Raw genomic sequence first — 24,138 nt, forward strand, 5'->3', positions numbered from 1 at the left:
CACAAGAAACCAACAAGGTAGGTATTGTGATCCTTTTCACCTGAAATGCAGGAGACCTGGGTTCAATTCCTGGGTTGGAAAGATCCCCTGGTGAAGGAAATGGCAACCCACTCCAGTATCCTTGCCTGGAGAATCCCATGGACAGAGAAGCCTGACAGGCTACAGTCTATAGGGCCACAAAGAGTCAGACATGACTGAATGACTAACACTTTGAATTTACAGATGTGGTTACAGGACCTCAGACATGCTTAGGATCTCCCCAGGGGCCACATAACTCGTGAATGACTTTAAAACCCAAATACATCTCTTTCTAGAGCCTGAGCTCTTGAAACCACCAAGCTGACTCTCAGAAGATAACAGCCCCTAGAGCAGACTTAGTCCCAGGAGGGAGTGCTCCAGCCCATACAGCCTGGAGAGCAATGAGCTTGAGTGAGATGTGGAGTGTTGGACCCCTTTAAGGCCTCCCCTTCTCCCTTCTAGCTGTGGCTCCTGTCAGTGACAGCCAAGATATTGGAGAGTCCCTGAGAGATGTGAGTGCTTCCTACCACTGTGGAGACAGCAGGCATCATCACAGAAGTCTGGAGTTCAAACTGACCTTAAAGGGTGAGGAAACTGAGGTGCTGGCCAAGGGTTAATGGACTGGAAAAGACCCTGATGCTGGGAAAGATTGATGGAAGGAGGAGAAGAGGGCAACAGAGGATGAGATGGTTGGATGCAATCACTGATTCAGTGGACATGAACTTGGACAAACTCCAGGAGATGGTGAGGGACAGGAAAGCCTGGCATGCTGCAGCCTATGGGGTCACAAAGAGTCAGACATGACTTGGTGACTGAACAACAACAGATCCAGAAATCCAGAGAAAACTAGGAACACATCTGATTCCAGACCCATTCCACTGGCCACACTGCCCCCCAGCATTCTCGGTGCACCTTAGAAGTCTTTACCATGGGTACTTTTGATTAATTAACTTGCAGGAGTAAATATATAGGCTTGGAGTCATTTGCATGTATGAATTTGTTTTGTTTCTCTGCACATGCTCTAGTTCCCAGGAAGGCACAAGGCTGAGCAAGACCTGGAGAGAGCCCACCTGAACAGATGGCCTAGTTGTAGCCCAGCGAGATTAGCTGAAACAAGAAGCTTAGAATAACATCTTGAAGACCAGAATCTAGATCTCCTTTGTCCCAGATCTGGCCCTGCTGGATTGGTACAATTTTTCTCTCTTCTTGTTATTTCCTCAAAAGATCACTCTTCTTTCCTCTGATTTTCCCGGTCCCATACCTCAGGTCTATATCCTTCCTAAGTGGTTATTTTCCTTCTTACTGGATCCCTCCTTGAGTTTCTCACTCTGTACTGAGCTGATTTATAGGCCAGAGTCATTCCCTTGGCTGGGGCAGAAAAATAGCAAGGAGACAGATTAATGATCCTTTTAGCACCCCCAGGAAAATGCCAGCCCAGGAGTGAGACACTGGTCCAGCGGAAGCTGAAACAGCCTGCATCCCAGTCCTGTGTGTGACTCACCGAGCCTGATGTACTCAGCTCAGGCCAACACATAGTCATGGGAGAAGGGAGGAAAGATTTAGAGTGGCTCTGAGCGTCAACTCTATCTACTGCTTCCTTTATTATTAACGGAGAAGGGAGGTCTGGGGGAGCAGTGAGAGAGCTGAAAAAGGGAGTTCAGCTGAACTCCCAAAGTTGACATAGATTAAAGTTATTGGATAAAAACCACCTTTGCTACATGGCTCCCCAATGGCACGACACATCATACATTCACACCCGCAGTTGTAACACATCTTAATACACACACATTTCTCTATACACATATCTACATGCAAAGCCATGTGTTCCTGGCCTTGGATCCTCCTTGACTTGAGGACAGGGTCTGCCCATGTTGGGATGCACCATGACTGGAAGAGAAGAAAGACACGGACACCTCGGCAGCCCCGTGTCCCCAGCACGCAGCCCTAACTCCCTCGGAAGCCCCGGTGGGCTGGGATGGCTCCCCTCCTTCCTCCTTTTCTAATTATGACAGGCCCCGGGGGGCCAGAGTGAAGAGAGGGGAAGGCTGAGTGAGGACTGCTAGTGGGAAAGGAGGGCAGAGGAAGCGGGGAGAGAGGGAGGCGCTGAAGCTGTCGTTTTGTTCTGGGGAGAAGAAACAGGATGTGGCTAGAAGACACAAAGAGTGGCCACTCCTCACCTTCCCTGCCTCCTCGGGGCTGTGAACCCATAAGAATCCCATGGCCATGCCTGCTGATGGAGAAGGGAAGATCCTTTAGATCTGAGATTCGATAGTAGGCTGAGTTATCTCAAAACCATAATTAGGTTGAATGTCATTTATTCCTCCAGTCCCTCTGTGAAGCTGGGAGACACAAAGGGTTTTATCATTACTTACATGAAGGTAGCCTGAGTTGCCAGAAAACCACAGGATCCAGGATCTTTGCTCCCAGCCCAGGGGATATGTCACTGCTCTACCGTCTTGGAGAAGGACTGGCTTCCTCTTCCATCCTTATAGGTGAACAAACAGATGTCCAACATCACCCATCACCATTTATTAATATTAACAAATTCAAAGTCACTGATATAAATGAGCATATTTTTAGTGAGCATCCTGCTATTTGCCAGGCATTTTGCTGAGCGCTGGAATGAAGGTCTGGATGAACCCAATCTTGCCCTCATGGAGTTTGTGATCTCATGAAGGACAGATGAAATTACAAACTGTTATTTCATGCACAGTCCTAAGAGCCCTACTAGGGCTGGGACCACAGGAAGACGCTCACACCTTCTTAGCTAAAGAAAGATGGAAGGCTTCCCTGGTGGTCCAGGGGTTAAGAATCCACCTGCTAATGCAGGAACATGGGTTTGATCCCTGTCTGGGAAAATTCCACGTGCCATGGAGCAACTGAACCTGCATGCTTCAACCACTGAGGCCAACGTGCCTAGAGCCAGTGATCTGCAACTAGAGAAGCCACTGGAATGAGAAATCTGAGGATCACATCTAGAGAGAGTAGCCCCAACTTGCTTCAACTAAAGAAAGCCTGTCTACAGCAACAAAGACCCAGCACAGTCACAAACAAATAAATCTTTTTAAAAATTTTTAAAAAGAGAGAGAAGGATAACCCTGGGGAGGAGGAGATCACCATGACACCCACTACTGTCTCGGCAGCTCCTGGTTAACCCAGTTCCCCAGGCCCCTTCTCCTCCCCAAGACCTAGAATTAAATCAGAACACCAACTCCTCTCCAGAGGATGGAATTTCTTCTCTTCCCCTATCTATTTTGTTGTGGTCATGAAGACCGACCGGCCAAAGATTCGGAAATAGCAACTCTCCCAATTATGTAAAATGTGATTAAAGCAAGTGTCACGGCCCTTCTCAGGCGCCTTTCACTTAATTCTTGCCTCGCCACCCTTGCTTGGGCTGACAAGCATAATAGAGCTGCTTGATACATCTTGTGCTAAAATAAAATGTCTGGTCAAAAGTGCTTAGAATCCGTCAAGGCTGGGGTTGGCTAATGATGTCATTACTCCACAGGGCTGAGCGTTATTTTTAGGATGGCCATTTCCTCCCCCATTAAAGCTCATTAGGATTTTTTTCCTCTGTAGTACTCAACCCACACAATAGAGGTCACACACAGGGCTGAGGCTGAGGTGGGTCACTTAGCCTTTCTGAACAGCTAAGTTACCAGGAAGGCCACTTGAAACTGAAGGAAGCTTTTCTTTAAGGGTAGGAAATCAGACCAAGGTCAAAAGCTGTCTGGGATGGGCTTGCATAGTTGGCTTCCAGTATTGCAACAGCCAGATTTAGGTCACCTATGCCCCACTTACCTCTTTTCCCTTTATTCCTCTCAGATGCTAGCCTCTTTAGGTCTTTCCTAGTGGCTCAGTGGTAAAGAATCCACCTGCTAATTCAGGAGATGCGTGTTCGATCCCTGGGTCAGGAAGATCCCCTGGAGGAGAAAATGGCACCCCACTCTAGTATTCTTGCCTGGAGAATCACATGGACAGAGGAGCCTGGCGGGCTACATAGTCCATGGAGTTGCAAAGAGTTGGACACAACTGAGTGACTGAGTGCACACGCGTGCACACACACATACATACACACACACACACACACGCATCTTTAAGACACTTTCAGCCTGGCTCAAATCACAGAGCTAAAATAGCCCTGCAAATATTCCATCATCCACAAGATGACTTTTCTGCAGTCCAGTGTGAGACAACCTCCCACCATGCAGAGAAAAGCATTAACCTGTATTTCTACCAGCATTGACTTTGCAATCAGGTTGGATCTAAGTTCAAATCCTAAGGCTGCCATTGACTGTCTGTGTGACCCTGGTCAAGTTTCTTAATATCTCTGAGTTGATTTGCTTTCTCACTAAAAGGAAGGTAATAATACCAACTGCCAGGACTGCTGTTGGAAAGTAAATAAGAAATTATATGTAAGGCACTTAGAATCTCTGGTACCAGAAGAATACTTATTACATGAAACTGTTGTTATTATTCATCATCATCTCTAGTATTATTATAAACCACCGATCTGCAATTTTGAAACCTAAAAGCACTGAATATTGAAAGATCCATTGTAACTCATTTGGCAATAAAACCTGACCCAAACTGACCTGGGTTTCTTTGTAGACCTCATTTATTCTGCTTCAGATGAATATTTGCTGCAGAAATCGGCATGGTTTTTCCAAGTTGCTGCTCCTGACTCTGCTGCAGATTTTATGTAACATCTAAGATCTGTAGCATATTACTTTTCAAAAATCTAAAGAATTCTAAATTCTGAAACACATCTGGCCCCATGGGGGTTTGATAAGGGATTGTGGCCAATATTCTTTTTCAAGTCAGACAAATCTCACAATGCAGGACCCACACCAGCAATAGTCCTTCCGACCTAGAAAAATAGTAAGGATTTCTTTACTGGTTGCATCTTCCTGAAAAATCACAGGGAGCCCCCAGGCAGAGAAATCTTCCCACTTTGTTACTCACAGACCAAATATATTACTAAACCTATACTGGTAGCTTTTGGCAAATCTGAACCAAAAAAGCAACAGAACATCTTGGCATCAAATGTTCTCATTGTGCTCCCATATAAGTAGCGCTTCCATTTACTGAGTACCTACTATGTGCTTGACTCTTTACATACACTTTAACCTCTAAACAAGAGAAAAGAAGGCATTACTATCCCCACTTGACAGATTTGTAAATGGGGACACAGAGATGGTAGAAACTCAGTTTTCACTCTGATTTCAAAACCACTGTTTTCCTCTATAGCATTGCTTGCTGATTCTCAAAAATCACAGAAAAAGAACAAAAAGGGAAAGCTTATTTCAAACCGATGTTAGTCCCATTGCTATTATATTTTACATCTGTGGCATTATTTAAGACCCAGACCCTAAATAAGGGGTCAGTTTGTAAGTTTGGGAAATAGTGACTTTTTCTACTGCCAATGGTACCCATGTTCTCAGAAAATGACAATGATCTGTTATCACTCAGCCTTTGATCCTTCTTCCATTGCCTGAAACTCGACGTGTGGGAGGAGTTTCAGGATTGCACTGGTGGCAGAGGTGGTTGTTTTGGGTGGGTCTGTAGCTGTGTTCCTTGTTTGATCTGATGAGATCATTTGAGCATGAAGGCCAAGGAAGGAGATTCGGTAACCTTGGCACTGAACCCACTGGTGAGTGTTCAGAGGGATGCTCCTCCAGCACACAGTGTGCTAAACTGGGCACGAGGCTCTATCCATGACAACCTGTCTTCCCTGGAGCTGAAAGTAAAAATCAAAGGCAGCAAAAAAGATTAAAAAGCAAGTGTTCAAAACCAGAGAAAGCTGCTCACCCTCCCTCATGACACCCGATGAGACAAAGACCACAAAGTAAAGATGTCGTGCCGTCTGCAGATTAATCTACACTATGCAGAAGTGGTCAGAGTCCTCCTTTCCCCCATAATAAGATACCTGGGAAGCCTCACAATGAATGCTTCAGTCAACAAGATAGCAAGAACTCCGGCAGGCTGGCGGTGCATTGTTTATCGGCTACCTGGGGCTTTGAATTATGAAAAGATGTCTGAAAGAGACTTTGTTATCTCATTGTACTTCTGCAAGTTGCCACTCAGTTCCATGAGCAGCAATGCTCCTCTTAGAATTACTGACTCTTGATTTGAGGATGTGATTGTTCCTCAGACTGACAATGGTAGGTAGGCTTGAAACTCAAGGGTGGCCACCCGGCCTGTGGTCACAAAAATGGAGGTACAGCTGGGGCTTCTGACAGGCCCTGGTGAATTCCAGGCAGCCTGCCAGGTGGCATGGCTGTCAGTGATCCACGAGGTCACTAAGGTATGAATCAACGTTGGCGGCATCCATGGTTGCATCCATAATATAGATGGTTCATGTAGCATGTCACAGGCCAATGAGAAAGTGACTTATCTCGAAGAATTTTTTTCTTTTCTTTTTTTTTAAATCCCAGAAGCAGAGAAAGCAATCATCCAAGAAATGGAGAGTGTGAAACAGAGAGCCCTATCCAGGTGGGATACTCCTGTGGCTCTGATATGTGCCCTTGGAAGTGGCATAAGTTCCAGTCACTGTGCCCCACATTATAAAAAAGTTATGACCCCCTTCTTTCCCCATCACAAATAGTTAAAGCCATTCCCCTGCTCTGCTTTCTCAGTAGCTGCAAATCTCATCAAATAACCACATTTTATGAATGCGGAAGCTGAGGACCAGAGAAAAAGAAGGGACTTTACCCAGGTCACAAAATACACGGTAACAAACCAAGATGAATGTCCTCTTTTCTGATTCCCAGTGCTTTCCTTAGCACCCCCACTCAGAAACAAAGACCCTGAGATTTTCTAAGCCTGAGAAAAGAAGCATTTAAGCAGGAGAATGTTGTAATTTAAAATGGAAATCTGCTCTAGAACACTGATGACAACTGGTGACTACTGAGGCGTCTGCAGATAGCTTGACACTGACAAAACCAAGCGTTGAGGTGTGAATAAGTGTGATACTAACAGACGATTCTCCATAATACAGTTTTCATGAGCAAATGAGACGATAGGAAATAGATATCGCGGGAGACTGTGTTAATGTCATGTTTGTTTATGCTGTAGCAACCTGATATTCTTCGCATTGTGCCTTCTCTGTGCCTGGAGATGGTATGATGCTGAGAAACCCGAAGCTGGCTCCAGACTTTTCACAAATGCAACCGAGGGTCTGTCCCCACCATATACACACACATCCATTGAAGGCTGGCTTCAAAAGACGGGTCTATAGTTTGGCAAACTGGTTAACAGTCAATTCCCTCCATTGTGGATCATCATCTAAGAGTCCTAGCTGGTTGCCATTTCGCTTTGGAAACATCCTTCCCAAAGCCCCAGTTCTCTTTCAGCCACCATTACATAACTCGCATATTGCAGTCCCTCAACACAGCGCTGCTCAGTGCTCAACCCCAGGACACAGCTCCTCAGGGAACCACATACCCTGTGTGCAGGAGGAGGGGCCAGTCTCTATTCTCTGGGTGAAGCCCCAGGTGTCCCCAGTGAGGCCCTTGGCGGTGGTGGCAATGACTCCCTCCTGGGGCATCCCCCTCTTCTGGCGCCAAGGAAGGCAAAGTTAGACTGACAACAACACTAACAAAGATTAATTCCTGTGTCTGATGAGAGTTAATTTCTCTGATTAGAGGACTCTCAAAGATGGGCAGTGACTAAACCCTGACTGGAAATATTCAAGCAGAATGATGGGGCCCAGAGCTGCAGTCACACACCAGCGGCAGACCCAAGAAAGACCTTTCGGGGACCCGGCACGTTCCGAGTCAAACCAAGAATGAGCGTGCAAGGGCAAGCTGGTAGGTGTTTATGTATTTATCTATTTCAGTCCATTTGTTTGTTTATTATTTATTTTCCTCTCCAGAACTTCTTGGAAAGCCTTGTCTGGAACTGCATGCATTCAGAAAGAAGAGATGAGAGGTGAGGAGGGCATATCCACCTGGAGAAATACTGGCTGGTCCCTGGAAACCGAAGACTAGAAGGTCTGCTGCACTGATCCATCTGTCACTCCCGCCCCCAGGAATTTGCCTTGGATCATGGAAGGGGAAGAAGCTGATGGATACCTGAGATGAGGATCCCCCTCTAGACCACTCCCTAACTAAGGGCATGTGCCCATGAGTCAGGCAGGTGGAGAAGGTCGTCTGTTTAGAAACAGTTGACATTCAGAGTGACAGCCTCAGAGGGATCTGTGGTCAGAGGGAAAGTGGGAGGTGGTTAGAGAGATGGGAGCTTGGAAGGCAGACCGACTTGGATTTCAATTCTGGCACCATCATTTACATCTGTGTTAATCTGGACAAGGCACACTGCTTCTGAGAGGCTTAGTTATCTCATCCAGAAGGACTATCACCCCATCTCTGTTAATTCCTTGGCATACACAATTTGTAAAGAGCCCAACAACAAGGGCCTCCCTGTCCAAATGCCACTCCCCACATTTAGGACTTAAAAAGAGAAAGGTCCACTGCCTTCATTCACTCCAGGGAGACAGGGAGACCATGGGGTCTGCTACTTAGTAGAGAAGCTTAGCTATTTCTGGCTAAGGGAGAAAGAAAGTCTTCCTACTTGCAGGTGTGGGGCTTCCCAGGTGGCACTAGCAGTAAAGAATCTCCCTGCCAATGCAGGAGACGTTAAGACACACAGGTTGGATCCCTGGGTCGGGAAGATCCCCTGGAGGAGGGCATGGGAACCCACTCCAGTATTCTTGCCTGGAAAATCCCATGGACAGAGGAGCCTGGAGAGCTACAATCCGTGGAATCTCAAAGAGTCAGACATGACTGAAGTGACTGAGCATGCAGCGACGCACTGGCAGATGGAAGGCCGAGGAAAAAGCTACTTTTCCTTATCAGTCCCCATCTCTGCCCTCCCCTTCCCCTTTAGCCCTCCCTGCATTCACTCATCTCATAAGCACATACTGAGTGCTTACCAAGGGCCAACACCATGCAAGGAACTGTTCATAACGTGATGCTCCAACTCCCCTGAACAGAAGACTCCCCACCTTCCAAAGACATTTGCCAATTCTGTCAGCGTTTATTAAGAGTCTATTTTGGGCTAGGTACCGAACTAGCATCCCCCAAGGTAGGGAGACAAAGTCTCTCTCCCAAGGAGCTCACAGACTACTGATGGAAAAGAAGCTGACTTCTGTCTGAAGGCGGTTCATTCCTTGGGGTTTGGGATGTGAATGTCCAACGCTCCGCTCTTGAACTGGGCTAGTACAGATGTAAAGCTGCAGTCAGCACACCGCTAATGGGGCTTTGAAAGTCTCTGCTTTATTAGGGCATCCAGGAAAGCCGATTTCAGCTGCAAATGCCTTCATTGCCTCCCCAGCAGAAATGGCTAATACCTGCTTTCTGGGACGCGCTCATCAAAAGGAGACTCTCAAAGCCCCATTAGCAGTGTGCTGACGCTGGCTGTACATCCTGAAAGAGCAAAGTCCAGCGGCGTTAAAGGAATCTAGCCTATTTGTCAACACTTGCGTGAATCAGAGCTCCCCACACATCCCAGCCCACACCCCCATTCCTTACAATTTCTCAGCAGGGGGCTCTGCAGTCCTACAACCCACACACACACACACACCCCACCCGCCCTCTTTCAGCTTTCCAGCCTCCCTCCCTGCCTGTCTCAATTAATCCTACAACCCTGCAGAAGCTGAAACACCCAGCTCAGAGCTGCATGCCCAGAAGTTCCCCCTTAGCCATCGTCGGACTCCACCTAGAGAAGCTCTTGGGCTCTGCTCCCCTATCCCCTTCAGGAGCCGCCCAGGCCAGAATCTTGAGTTTGGATGGGGCCTTAAACGTCAGCACCACCCATATGTGGTCAGTTGGTCTCCTATGGGGCAAAGATGACAGTTATCAGAAAGCCATTGGGAGCACACAGACTTTCAGGTCCAGACTTGCACACAAGCTGTGAGAACACGCTGGTGCACATGGGGCGAGTAGGGAGAGCTGCCATTACTGCATGGAGATGCTAGGAATGCCATTAAGATGGCCTTGTCTGAGATTTTCCCCACCAGTTCTTCCCCACCCCACACCTCCTAAGACCTCATCTCAATTTCTGCAATGGTCCAAGCTCAGTGGAAAGGATACCCAGTACTGAGCAAGACTGTTCTTGCAGACCTCAAGAAGAAAGAATTGAAATTCTCTCCACTTTGTTGATTGTCCCATTATTCAGTAGACAAGCAGGGTGACGTGGGCTACTAAGGAACCAGTGTCATTAGAAAGTCTAGCTACGAAAATAAGATTTCAGCAACACAGAGCTAGCCTGCTGTGCTGCAGGCACGTGCAAGCCCCTGGGTGTACGGGGCTGAATAATAAACTCGAACCTCTACGCTGAGGACTCAAAGCTTAGTGGGTAAAGACAGGCAGAAAGAGGAATTATACGTAGCCTGAAACACGCTTTATTAGCCGTATGAACAACTGGCTCTGCTTTGTTCTTTATCTTATTGGATGTTGCCATGGCGTTTGTCACTGTTGACTGCAGCCCATTTCTTGAAATTCTCTACCTACTTAGTTTCTGATTTCACTTTCTCCTGGGTTATCTTTACTTCTGAGACCACTCCTAAGTCTCCTTTATTGAATCCTCTCCCTCTGCTGACCCCCTAAACATCGGTACTCTCTAAAGACTCCATTTTCTCTCTTTACCATTCATTCTGCAGCTGACATTCTCCCTGGAAAATATCTTTTGCTCCTAAGTCCTGACAACATGTATATACTGACAGTTCCCAAATCCACATCTCCTACCCTCACTTTTCTTGGGTGACACGTCCAGGATATATATTTTTTGAACAAACATTTCTTTAAAATACCAATATCAGTAATATTCTAAGTGCTTTACAAATGTCAACTCTAACAACGTAACAACCCTATGAGGTGGGTGCTATTATCCTCATCTTAAAGACAAGAAAATTAAGGGACAGAAAAATTAGGTAGCATGTCCAAGATCACACAGCTAGGGAACACCGAGGCTGAGTTCCAAACATGTGTGGTCTGGCTCTAGAGGCTGTCATGCCAAGCTGCCTCTCCACCTCTACACATTACAGGAATATGACATATATTAGGCAAGTATAAATTGGTTATCAAGAAAATTTATGGACTGAAATAACATAAATATGTGTGGGGGAAAAAAGAAACTTGGTTATCTTCTCCCCGAGTCTCCTCTTCCATTTGTATAACCAAATCTTCCACTTCTGTAAATGGCATCATCATCTCTTCAGGCTCAAAGAAAGAAACTTACAACCTGACATGTTCAGTGAAGGCTTCTGAGTTATACTGAATTGAACTATTCTAAACTGAATTGAACTGAAGCATGAAGGGAGCTCAGAGTGAGAACTTCCACTGGAGAATTTGGAAAGATGTTAGAGGAGTGACATGTGAGCTGACCAAACTATAACACATTGTATCAAACATTTCATATTCATAGGCCTGAGAGACCAGGCAGATCTATACTCTCATTTTACAGATCATAAATTTCGGGCAGGTAAAAGGAACCAGCAATGGCAACAAGTTGAGAACTGAGTGGGGTAGGAGATGTAGCCCCTTATTATTGAACGCCTCGTCCACAGGCTGGTGGGACCTCTGATATTGTCATCACATCAAAACTTCTTCCCATAGACCTTGTTAATCAGAATCTGCATGTTAGCAAATCTCCAAGTGATTTATCTGCATGTGAATGTTGGAGAAGCATCGCCTGAAGGAATCAGATTATTTAGTCAAAGCTCAGGATCCTCCAGATCTCATTGCCCCTAGAACCCCTCTGCTGCTGCTGCTGCTGCTGCTGCTAAGTTGCTTCAGTCGTGTCCAACTCTGTGCAACCCCATAGACGGCAGCCCACCAGACTGCCCCGTCCCTGGGATTCTCCAGGCAAGAACACTGGAGTGGGTTGCCATTTCCTTCTCCAATGCAGGAAAGTGAAAAGTGAAAGTGAAGTCGCTCAGTCGTGTCTGACTCTAGCGACCCCATGGACTGCAGCCTACCAGGCTCCTCCGTCCATGGGATTTTCTAGGCAAAAGTACTGGAGTGGGGTGCCATTGCCTTCTCTGTGTTGCTAAATATATCTGTTCTCTCTCTGCTTCCGGCCCCTGACAACCTCATGGAGATTAAGAGCAATATGATTGCATGCGCACCTATCTCTACTGGGTAGAGAAACTTTCATCCTCAGCTGCTCAAAGGAAGCACAGCTGCGAACGACGTTGGTAAATGCTCAGCAGTTGGCTTTCACAAAGGAGGGTGGGAGGCAGAAAGAAAGAGGAGGGGTTTTCCATGGCGTTAACCCAGTCCCTGGTACTTGGTGTTCATGGGGATACTGGGACGGCTGCAGTCTGAAATTAAGTGCGAGGAAGGGAGTGAAGAGATCTTGTGAGAGCCAACTGCTTGTTTAATGTGGTTGGGGGCAGGGGCTGTTGGCTAAAGTCCTGAAACCTGGAGCAGAGGGAAGACCCTAGCCTAAGAGTATTAATGAGAGCTGGATGGAGACTTGAGGCTCCCAGTGGAAAAGAAACTGAGGTCTTGAGGCCTGGGTTTGTATCAAAGGTGGATGTCATCAAGATGGGAAGGATGGAATGCCTGATAGAACCAACGATGAAGGGTGGCAAACAAGATCAGGAATCAGGGGAAAGCATAAAAGAATAGGCTACAAATAATGGGGGGGAGATAGTTAATTAAAACAAAACAACCTTCAGCCGCAGGGGCTGTGTCTGAGGTCCATTCAATGACTGGACACAGGATCCAACCTTCTTGGGGATGGAAACTGTTACTGATAAAAGGGGGAGTCTTTCAGGCAGCTCTTCACCCCAAAGTTAACTCTTCTCCTGTCTAAACCCACAGAAGATGATAAAATCCCTTCTTCAACAGCTGGGGAAGACATTCACAGACATTTCGCAGGAGCATTTTGTTGCAGAAGGCATTCATGGAACAAGTTTAGGTTGGAAGACAATTGCACCTCCTGAAATTCCTGCATTAGCATGAATATGTGCACTAGCAAACAGGAGCAGAAATAGCTAAAGTGGAAGAAATTCAGGCATCTGTATACTCTGGAGTGAACAGTTAGAAGCTGACTACAGTTCTGCAGTTGGTCTATCAACTCTGCTGCAAGGAAGGGATGGGTCCAAATTCCACTGGCTGGGGATGCAGAAGGGGACTTGTGGCCAGGGCTAATCCAGCAGAATTCAACTTAGGGAGGAGCATCAGGACCAGGGGTCTGGGGGTATCAGGCATAGGATGGAACCAGAGTTCTATCAGTGTACTAGGTAGAGCTGTTACCTGGAAATAAACCATATTATTCTTTCCACAAAGTAGAGTCTGAACTGATGCTCCTTGTTTCTGCTCCTGAAGAATTTAGAGTTTGGGGGGAAAACCTTTCAAGTGTTAACAGCTGATGGATATAATCTCCAAGACAGAAGATTAAAAAGGTAGCATCCATCTTCCTGTCCCACGCAGTCTCCAATCTCCTTCCCTTTCCTCCCTACCCCCATCTTTTCTCCTTTTCTTGGCTTTCTTCTGACTCTTCTGGCTATAAAACTAAACCAACGTTTTTCTCTTATTATTTATTACAGAGAATTTTATGTTTCCTGGTCTTGGTTTAGAAAATACACAAGCAAAGCCGCTTTATTTATTGATACATTTAACTAGACTAAATTAACTCGACTTTTATGTTTTGGGTTCCCCTCCCACCCTTTGCCCTACACGATGGCACTGTCAATGCCAAGGTGGCATCTGCCCAGGTCTGGTACTAACACAGCACTTGCAAACGATGTTTACAGAGAATGGTGTTGTAGATGTCTCCTGAGCTTGCCTGGTAATTTCAGCCCTTCGGAGGGTAACAGAAAACCTCTTATCTAACACAATGAACTGGGGATAGAGCCAGGGCATATAGACAGGCAAGTCAGGTAGCAATTCAGCTGTGTCCACTGATTCTAGGGTTCTCTGTTTAAAGGTCACAGAATTCCTACTTACTCACCTCTTAAATCATTTGCTTCCATCTGCAGGTGATGACAGAGACTCCATTAAAGAAAAAACTGAAAATAGTCATCTTTCAAGGTTAACAAGGAGCTGCTTAGAAGCCCCAGCATGATTGTCAATAGCCAATCCAAGGAAGCTGTCAGCAGCTCCCCTGAGGAAGGGCTTCAGCTAATGCAGAGAGTAAGGCTGGGGAGCCCACATGTGGGGAAGAACCAGCTGTTTGGCCTCCCAGGTGGGACCCCAAAGCTGAAGGCAAAGGGGTTGGGGTTTGCCATTCCCCCAAGCAGAATGGACCAGAATGGGCCCCATGGGACATCTACAATCAGGGAAAACTTGCTACAATCTGGGACTCATTCAGTGAAATCCACTGCCCTTTCCCCATGAGAGGGGTTCTCAGTCAAATTTCTCCTGTGGTCCCTTTTCTCCCCTAGTGATCTGGTTTTTCATAAGACTTTTTTTTTTCCTCAACTACTGCAAGGTTGACTCAAATGGATATTATAATTCCAGTTTGGGATCAGATTTATAAACACAAGCTTCAGTTTCCTTATTTATAAAATGATAGAGTGGGCAAATCCAAAAGGAAAACACCAATCACTCAGCCCAACAAGAACATGATCAGGAATTTTTTTGGAGAGTCATTTGAGACTAATGAAAATTAAAAAGCTTTTCCTTGGGGCTCCTCCATAATCTTTCATCTTCGAATTCAGGGTAGGAAGAAAAGGAGAAGAGGAGCAAGGACATCGTGTCAATTGACAGCAGAGAGAGCAGACCCTCTCAGTTCCTTTTATTTCCACCTTCTCTTCTTCCACAGAGACTAATCTAGGTCTGGGAAGGGTAGGATAAACTCAAGTAGAAACAGCCTGAAAGGTACAATGGGCGAGGAGACAGTAAAAGAGTTCAAGTCTTCAAGCCTAGAAAAAATGCCTCCCAGACAGGAGGGGCTGGGGAAACTACAAGCTGTAATCTTAGAGAAATAGTCTAAAGGAAGAGGTGCCAAGTGACTGGCAATAAGCACATTTGTCCCAATTTTCAAAGCGAGGGGAAAGCTGCATGCTGGAAACCATAAGCGGCTGAGCTTCATAACCAACTCCTCACAAATTTCTAGATTGCAGGATTAAAGAGAAGATTGGGAACAGTTAGTAAGGAAAACAAGAAGCTTCAGGCGCTGGCCTGGGGCCATTAACACAAAGTCATTCCAGGGATGGTTGTTCTGATAGTATGTCAAGTTGGGACAAACATGCAGGATGCTTTTTAAAGTGTCTTTACTAAAGATTGTATTTAAAATACTATTCATTCATTAATAAACTTCTACTAGAATGTAAGCTTCTTGTGGGCAGGGATTTTTTTTTGTGGGGTGGGAGGATCCTGTTTTGTTCATTCCTACACCTAAAACCAATGCTTGGAGTATAGAAGGTACTCAATAAATATTTTTTAATAACTCAATTTATGTGCATAATAAAATACTGGAAAGAGACATAGCAACAGTTAATTGAGATTATCCCTGGGTGGTTAGAGCTTGGTTGGTTTTAATTTTCTTCTGAATACTAGATTTTTTTTTCTCTCTATTTTCCATATTTTCTATAATAAGCCTAGGTTGCTTTTGTAACCGCAGAAATAAAAAATACTATCCTCTTTGAAAGAGTCATAACAAACTGGTTTCATTTTATTCTCTTTATAAGTATCATTGTGGGCTTCCCTGGCATCTCAGTGGTAAAAGAATCTGCCTGCCAATGCAGGTGACATGGGTTTGATCCCTGAGTTGGGAAGATCCCCTGTAGAAGAAAAAGGCAACCAACTTCAGGATTCTTACCTGGGAAAACCCATGGACAGAGGAGCCTGACAGGCTACAGTCCATGGGGTCACAAAGAGTCAGACACAACTTAGAGACTAAACAACAAGAAGATCACTTTACTGGTAAACCAGGGGAATGTGGATTTCCATTAAGTGTTTCTCAAAACCTCCCCTGTTATCCTTTGACCTAGATGGAGAGTTATGGACTCAGCGATGGCTTCCCTGGGTAGATTTGTTAAATGACTAAATCTAAATAGTATTGATTAAAAGATCAATGCCAAGGAAAGTCTCCAGTGGTTTGACAGAGGGATCTGACTCATTCAGCATGTTCTTCAGAGGCTCAGATGAAGACCTTCCTTGGAGAAAGACTTACATACTTAAGTTCCAGGCAACAGATAGCTGGGAAACCTCGCTCATATGTGGGAGGGTAGAATTCAGATCAAAAGATCTCAACAGATTTTATGGACCAAAACCAATGAAGTTAAACTTGATAGGCACTATGCTCAGGTTCCAAAAATATCTACAGCTCAGATTCTCAAAGAAAAAGACCTGCTTAAGGATGGCTATGTGGAAAAAGACCCAAGCAATTTAGCCAGCCTGAAGCTCATGATGAGTCCACAGAACTGTGTAGATGCTTGAAAAGCTAATGCAATCTTGAGTCCCATTAATAGAGTTCTTCTCTCTAGATTTAATCTTGATTCCGGATATAGCATTTTATGATCCATGACAGCATTTTCCAAAGTCTGGAATATTCCATGTTACATGGGAGTTTGATGGTCACATATCTTGAGCATCACTTTTTCTGGGTTCCCCTTTAAGAGACGCATAGAGTTTATTAGCATGTTAAAGGTGGTGACAAGTGCTGTAATAAAGGCCTTCCTAAATTATTTTTCCAGGAAATGGCTATTTGGTTTTTGTTTTCTTTTTTTGTGTTTTTATTCAGTCTCTAAGTCATGTCCGACTCTTTGCCACTCCACGGACTGCAGCACACCAGGCTTCCCTGTCCTTCACCATCTCCTGAAGTTTGCTGAAACTCATGTAGATTGAGTTGGTGATGCCATCCAACCATCTCATCCTCTGTCTCCCCCTTCTCCTCCTGCCCTCAATCTTTCCCAGCATCAAGGTCTTTTCCAATGAGTCAGTTCTTCACATCAGGTAGCCAAAGTATTAGAGTTTCAGCTTCAGCATCAGTCCTTCCAATGAATATTCAGGATTGATTTCCTTTAAGATTGACTGGCTAGATTTCCTTGCAGTACAAGGGACTTTCAAGAGTCTTCTCCAAGACCACAATTCAAAAGCATCATTTCTTCAGTGCTCAGCCATCTTTATGGTTCAGTTCTCACATCTGTACATGACTACTGGAAAAACCATAGTTTTTTGTGTGACATCTATTAACAACCAGAACAGGCTTTGGGAAAGACAGATCTACCCTAAACTACACTAGGCATGAACTGTATCCTATATATCTTTGTCCTCCTCATCAAATAGCACAGAGCAGGGTGCAAAGCAAGTCCTCAGTGCATACTTATTGAATGAATGAAAAAGAACATACCAGAGCACAACAGGATCACACACTCTCCAGATCACATTGTGGAGAAGGCATGCAGACACCTGGTGCATTTCCAAAGGAGAGCTAACAGGGTGTTAATTTGGAGCCCTGGTTATCCAACGGAGGCTTTGCCTGGAGAAGAGAAGATTGGTCAGAGCAAAGCCCTGGTAGTAGGAGGATGGGCTAGACTGAGCCTGGCTGGGATCTGCAAGTGAGAGAGACCCACCAGGAAACAGTGGGGCATCACAAGTGATTAGGAAAGTCCCAAGGTGAAACATGGGTTGGGCAAGGCAGTTTAGATCTCCACGGTGCTGGTACTTCTGGGGAAGAGACCCCAGAGAGGTCATTTGGTCCAGTGATTCTCAACTCTGGTTGCACATATTAGCCCCCTGCATCATATTTTTAAAACTACTGGTATCTGGGCATCTTCCTGAACCAAATTCATTAGAATCTCTGGGTGTTGGCCTTGCTCCTGGCAGAATTGGGACTAGGATGAGGCAAGCCAGATTCCTGTGGCACAAAATGTAAGGAAATATCATTCTTGGGGTCATACAAGTGAGAGGTGGGCCCCAAGAGTGATGCCCTATTATCCTAGTCCTTGTCATGGGAACTGGTACTCTGTAAAGTTTCCCTCAGCTGTTTCTAAGTCATGGCTTCCCTGGTGGCTCAGACAGTAAAGAGTCCGCCTGCAATGCTGGAGACCCGGGTTCAATGTCTGGGTCAGGAATATCCCTGGAGAAGGAAATGGCTACCCACTCCAGTATTCTTGCCTGGAGAATCCCATGGACAGAGGAGCTTAGAGGGCTACAGTCCATAGGGTCGCAAATAGTCGGACATGACTGAGCAACTAACACATACATGCATAAAGTTTCCCTCAGCTGTTTCTAAGTCATGGCTAGTTTTTATAACACTGATATACTCAAATGCATTCTATGTATGGGCTAGAAATAGGGAATCAGAGGTCAAGTAGGAAGTTGATGTCAACAGCTGGCCCAGAAAGGATCAGCAGAGTCTGGCAGCAGGTAAGGGACAAAGGAGAAAAACTTGGCATCAAACACTGGGACTCAGCCACAGGGATGGGGTTTGATTCCAGTTCTAGGAAGGCTTTGTGAGGGAAGATCCAATCCAAGGTGGGGAGTCCCAGGCAGGGAGCTGAAGCAGGCATCTAGGCACGAGAGAATGAACATGGCTTTAGGCACAGGAGCTGGACCTCATCATGAGCTGACATGACCTAGTGATGGGGCTGCATGAGCAGTGCAGGAATTGGGAGCTGCAGTTCAGAGACCCTCCGAGCTCCTTCCTGCAGTCCAGCCCCTGAACAGAGCTGAATTGGCAGGACAGGGCTCCCCAACACAGTGGGAAATACAAACATTTGGATGGAAATCATATGGAAAAAGAATCGGATTTATTCCAGTGGGGTTTGAAAGGCCGGACTCAGACCAACAAGAGAAATGACGACTTTACCCCATGATGAGGCATTTCTACCAATTAGAGATTTCCAAAAATGGAGTCAAGCAGCGTGTGTGATCCAAGTGAAAGGATTAGGGGTGTTTGAAGAAGGCCACTCCACCGTCTTGGCGGGGTGGGGGTGGCGGCGGCACTGCTTCATATTAAGTGGCTGCTGCTACCTTTCGATTCAAAGATTCCAAATCCCTGCTTTTCATTTTTCTTACCCCAAGGAGCTCCACTTGGATTCTCCAAAATGCTCTATCCAGGTACACAAGCTTGTAAGGAAGACCACATGAGGTATTTGCATGCAATTAGATTATGAAAGACTGAAGTTTGAATACACTGTGCAGTCTATTCACAGATAATTTTCAGGTTAAAATTACATCACTGCTCCCCTTATAGTCATCATCCTTTGATTCTCGCTTCTGTTTCTCCTCCTGTACCTATTTACATGGACTCAGATCAAAGCTAATCAAATCAGCCAGCATTCCTGGAGTGTTTGCTGTGAGCCAGGCGATGCACTAGACGCAGAGAGAAGAGGGAGCCCCTGCAATCAGGTTGTTGTTGCTATTCAGTCGCTAAGTCTTGTCCAACTCTTTGGGACTCCATGGACTGCAGCACACCAGGCTTCCCTGTCCTTCACCATCTCCTGGAGTTTGCTCAAACTCATGTCCATTGAGTCAGTGATGCCCTCCAACCATCTCATCCTCTGTCATCCCCTTCTCCTCCTGCCTTCAATCTTTCCCATCATCAGGATCATTTCCAATGAGTCAGTTCTTTGCATCAGGTGGTCAAAGTACTGAAGCTTCAGCTTCAGCATCAGTCCTTCCAATGAATAGTCAGGGTTGATTTCCTTCAGGATTGACCGGTTCGATCTCCTTGCTGTCCAAGGGACTCTCAAGAGTCTTCTCCATCACCACAATTTGAAAGCATCATTTCTTCGGTGCTCAGTCTTCTTTATGGTCAACTCTCACATCTGTACATGACTACTGCAGTCAGATTGAGGGGGAGTAAAGAAAGTCAGAGTCTTAGGTGAACTTCCTGAGGCCATAAACCTTCACTTCAACCCCTAAGAGCCAAAGTCAAGACCATGATGCACCCTGGGAAAACCAGAGTGTACCCACGGAGCTTCTGCAACAGAATGCAAAAAGGAACGTTCTTGGGCCAAAGAATCTGAGTGGTCAGCTACCGGGCAGAGAGTGTGAGTAATGCCGAGTCTGGAGGAAAGATGTGGATGAGGACTGACCTGCCCCAGGACAATTGCCCATGCTGTTCCACTGAGCCTAAAACACTGTCATGCCCTCCTGTCTCCCACACCAGCACCCAGAGTCCCTTCACCTTGCTTCCTAAATCCCTTCCTCCTCAAAGCATTCTTGATCCGCCAGATAAAGTTGATCATCTCTCCGTAACAGCTTCAAATTTCCCCATGTAATGTTTATCACAATCATACCCAGTAAACAGTTGTATCATTTTCTTCTCTCTAGATTATAAGCTCCTGGAGAGGAGAAATCTTGATTGAATAAATGAATGAATACCATGAGTCAGGGGTGTGGGGAGGAGGAAGCAGCAGCTGGAAGCAAGAGAAGCAGGCAAACTGAGGCACCAAAGCTGGAGTCTTGGCTGGAGCTAACAGGAAACCAGAAGGGCAAAGCCTGGGGTCAGACGCACAACACATAAAGAAGGATCAAGGGCTATCAAGCTAGGGCTGTTAGGACAAAGCCTGCAAATACCGGATTGCAATAGTATCCCTTGGAGGGAAAGTTTGGTGCTCCCTTCTTGGCACAGGGCAAGCTTTAGAGAGGAGGGCTCCCACTGGACACCCTTGCTTCCAGCGCAGGCAAGATAACCTTCCCATGGAAGAACTAACCATCCAATATAAATTAGGCTGCATGCGGGTTTATGGGACATCTGTCTTCACACCACAGGGATTTGAGATCCCTACTTAGCAAGGCTGCCATGTCTTGCTTACAGCTGCCCTAGCCTTCTGTTGACTTTTTTTTCCAACTAGAGCTAAAGGAACTGTGTCAGCCCGTCTCTCTGTATCTCGGATATCTGATGCCCTAAGTACCTCTTGATTACCCAACTGAGACCTCTGTGGGAACTTAAAAGATAGAAGAAGGATGGTGAGTCCCAAGGGAGAGGCAGAGTCATATCTGAGGACACAGCTGGGCATGGACTGATTAACTGCATTAGGACAGGGAAGACAGCAAGCGTGCTGAGATCTGGAATTAGGTGTACCTACTCAGGTGGGGCAAACACTGATGCGAGAGCAGAATGACCAGCCCAGTGCAGGGGACACAGAATGCACAGTTTGACAGATGCGGTAACAGGCCACATGCCAGTGGGAATAGGAAGCTAGTTGTGGGGCTTCCTTGGGAAATATTGGGGGCGACCTCCTGGGGCGATGGGCACAGCGATGCACCTGAGGAATAAATCAAATAAGGACAGCACTCAGGAGTCCCAAGAGGCAGGAAGCCATCTCCAGGGATGGCTGTTTGCAGGCACAAGGGCAAAAGGCAAGATGCCGACCCCAAGAGGACTGGAGACCACAGCAGGACACTCAAGCAAGGAACTAATGTCCTCAGCCTCTGAGGCCCTGAGAACCAAGAAAATAACCAAGGCAGTGACTTGGGGACAGAGGTATATGTCAGACTATCCATTTGTCAGAATGAGTCACAAGATGTGGGAAAACAAGAAAGTAGCCAGGGTGACAAGAGCAAATTGACATTGTTGGATGACAGCAGCTTGAATTCTCCCAGCCTGAAGTCAGAATTGCTCCTGGAACCTGGGCAAAGCTGAGGCTGCAGACGTGGCAGCCAAGCGGATTCAATATTGGGAGGAGAGGTGCACCAAGTCTGGGTACCAGGTAAGGCCTGATGGGACACAAAGGATGCCAGTTCTGCCCCAGCTCTTTCTGATAGCCTGACTTCTTGCTCATGGGTTCAGGAAGGATGAGGAGTGAGCTGACTTGGGCTTTGGAAGGTGGCTGCTTCCGGCCAGGAGTAGGAGAGGGGGAAGAGAATGTGGGTTTGTCAGAGTGCCTAGATGTCCTGAGAGGCTAAGAGGGCCCTATCATCTGAGAGATCTGTGATTCAGACCCAGAAGAGGGTAAGTCCTCCATCTGTGGGAAGAATGTGACTTCCCCATCAAGACTGAGAAAGGACTTCTCATTTGCTGAAATCTTTTTATATGTGGTTTCTTATTTTTCTTTTCTGTGCATTTGCTCAGCTTCTCTTTTTCCCACTAGAAGATGGCAAGGGTTTGGACCTCCTTGATTTCTGTAACTTTGATGTCTATAATGCTGCTGCTGCTAATTCGCTTCAGTCGTGTCCAACTCTGTGCGACCCAGTGGACAGCAGCCCACCAGGCTCCCCCATCCCCGGGATTCTCTAGGCAAGAACACTGGAGTGGGTTGCCATTGCCTTCTCCAGTGCATGAAAGTGAAAAGTCAAAGTGAAGTCGCTTAGTCGTGTCCGACTCTTCGAGACCCTATGGACTGCAGCCCACCAGGCTCCTCCGCCCATGGGATTTTCCAGGCAAGAGTACTGGAGTGGGGTGTCATTGCCTTCTCCGGATGTCTATAATAGTTAGGCATAATAAGGATTTGCTGAAGGAAGGAAGGAAGGAAAGAAAGAAGAAACTTATAGTTCTGCAGTCATTATGTAAACTGCTTCTCAGGATTCATGAAGAAAACCTTGGGCCATGTTCATGTTTTCTGGAATGCCTGGATGTACCTGGACCAGCCTAGCAGGTCTAGGAGTGCTGATCTCTGTAATGGAGCCACCTTCCTCCTCATATGAAGTGAGGGCAGCAAAGCCCAGATCCAGAATCAGGCTCCACATGCACGTGTCCAAGGCTGCCTCCTCCCTCTCAGGTATAAGCCATCTGGATGTGTTTGTGAGAATGTGGAGCAGCTGCAGAGAAAGACGTGCTGACCAGCTGGGAAGGACTGGCTTTTCATTACCCTCCATGGCCAGTCAATGCGTGGCATGTGCCAGCATGCAGAATTCCGAGTGACAGATCCAAGAGCAGTTCATCGTTCATCCTGCCAGGTAACTCTGGGCTGGAGGGAAGGAGGGTCACCACTTGAAGTGAAATGTTTCAAGGAAAACAAAAACAAAAAAGCAACAACAATGACAAAACAGACGATCGGGGTTAGTGATGGCAATTCATTGATTTCCTTTGTATGTGTAAATTATAAATGGGGTGGGAAAGCCTGTCTAAACTCACAAATCTTGTTTCCTTTTCCTCCTAGGCAGATTTTCCCCAGCTCCTTAGAGAGAGGTACTACCATACGACTGAATTCCCAGCACTGAAATGTGGACAGAGAAGATGTTTTCCACTTACAGGTCTGACCCATAGACCTCTTCTCCTGTAATCCACTGTTTCCAATTCCTTTTTCCATCCCTTTTTCCTGTTTCCTCTTTTTCATGAAGAGGATTTTGAAGTTCTCCTTCCATAAGAGGGAAGGAGCCTTAGTCCCTTCATGATCACCTAGACTAGAAGCTTCACTGACATATGGTGTGAGTGAGGAATGAACTTCCATGGTTAAACTACTGAGATATGGGGGCTTATCTGTTACAGGAGCCAGCCCTACTTATCCCAACTAATACATAGATTGCCTTCACCAAATTCACTCCAAAAAGCCCCAAGAAGAGTCTTACTCTATGCCAGGCTGTCTAATTTCAGATGAGAAGAAGCACCACAGTGTATAAAATGCCCATTTCTCTCCCTGAAAAGCATTCTCCCATTGGAAGTTTCCACAGATTCCACCACTCCCTCTCAAACTTAGAAGAGCCTCAATATCTCTTCTGGAATATTTTGGATTGCCTGTTCTGATGCCCAGTTGATGGGATTACAAATAAAATCTCTAAACAGAAATAAGCTACTAAAACAAGTCATTTAATTCTATGTTTTTGCTGCACATAAATGTTCACATGAATGTCACCGTGAAATTGTTCAGGAAAAACCATCTAGTGATGAAGTAACTAATGAGAGAAAACTCTTGAGAGTCCCTTGGACTGTTAAGGAGATCAAACCAGTCAATCCTAAAGGAGATCAACGTTGAATATTCATTGGAAGGACTGATGCTGAAGCTAAAGCTCCAATATTTTGGCCACATGATTCAAAGAGTTGACTCATGGGAAAAGACCCTGACACTGGAAAAGATTAAAGGCAAAAGGTGAAGGGGGCAGCAGAATATGGCATCACCAACTTAATGGACATGAATTTGAGCAAACTCCAGGAGATGGTAAAGGATGGGGAACCTGGCATGCTACAGCCCATGGACTTAGTGACTAAGAGTTGGATTTAGTGACTGAACAACAGCAGACTAACAGGAGACATAATATAGAGTCAGTGAGTTCTAGA

General features: G+C 45.9%; 1 long non-coding RNA gene across 2 annotated transcripts; it reads left to right on the forward strand.

Annotated features, from left to right (window-relative positions):
- Positions 1–12,274: 12,274 nt before the first annotated feature.
- Positions 12,275–15,584, forward strand: LOC123329659. 2 transcript variants are annotated; one of them, XR_006545168.1, is made up of 3 exons: positions 12,275–12,551; positions 13,317–13,429; positions 14,006–15,584. It is a non-coding gene; the product is annotated as an uncharacterized LOC123329659 (long non-coding RNA). The 2 variants fall into 2 exon arrangements; XR_006545169.1 differs by having other exon boundaries at positions 12,275–12,538.
- The last annotated feature ends 8,554 nt before the right edge of the window (positions 15,585–24,138 follow it).

This window comes from Bubalus bubalis, chromosome 16 (assembly GCF_019923935.1).
Source record: "Bubalus bubalis isolate 160015118507 breed Murrah chromosome 16, NDDB_SH_1, whole genome shotgun sequence".
Classification (NCBI taxonomy): Eukaryota; Metazoa; Chordata; class Mammalia; order Artiodactyla; family Bovidae; genus Bubalus; species Bubalus bubalis.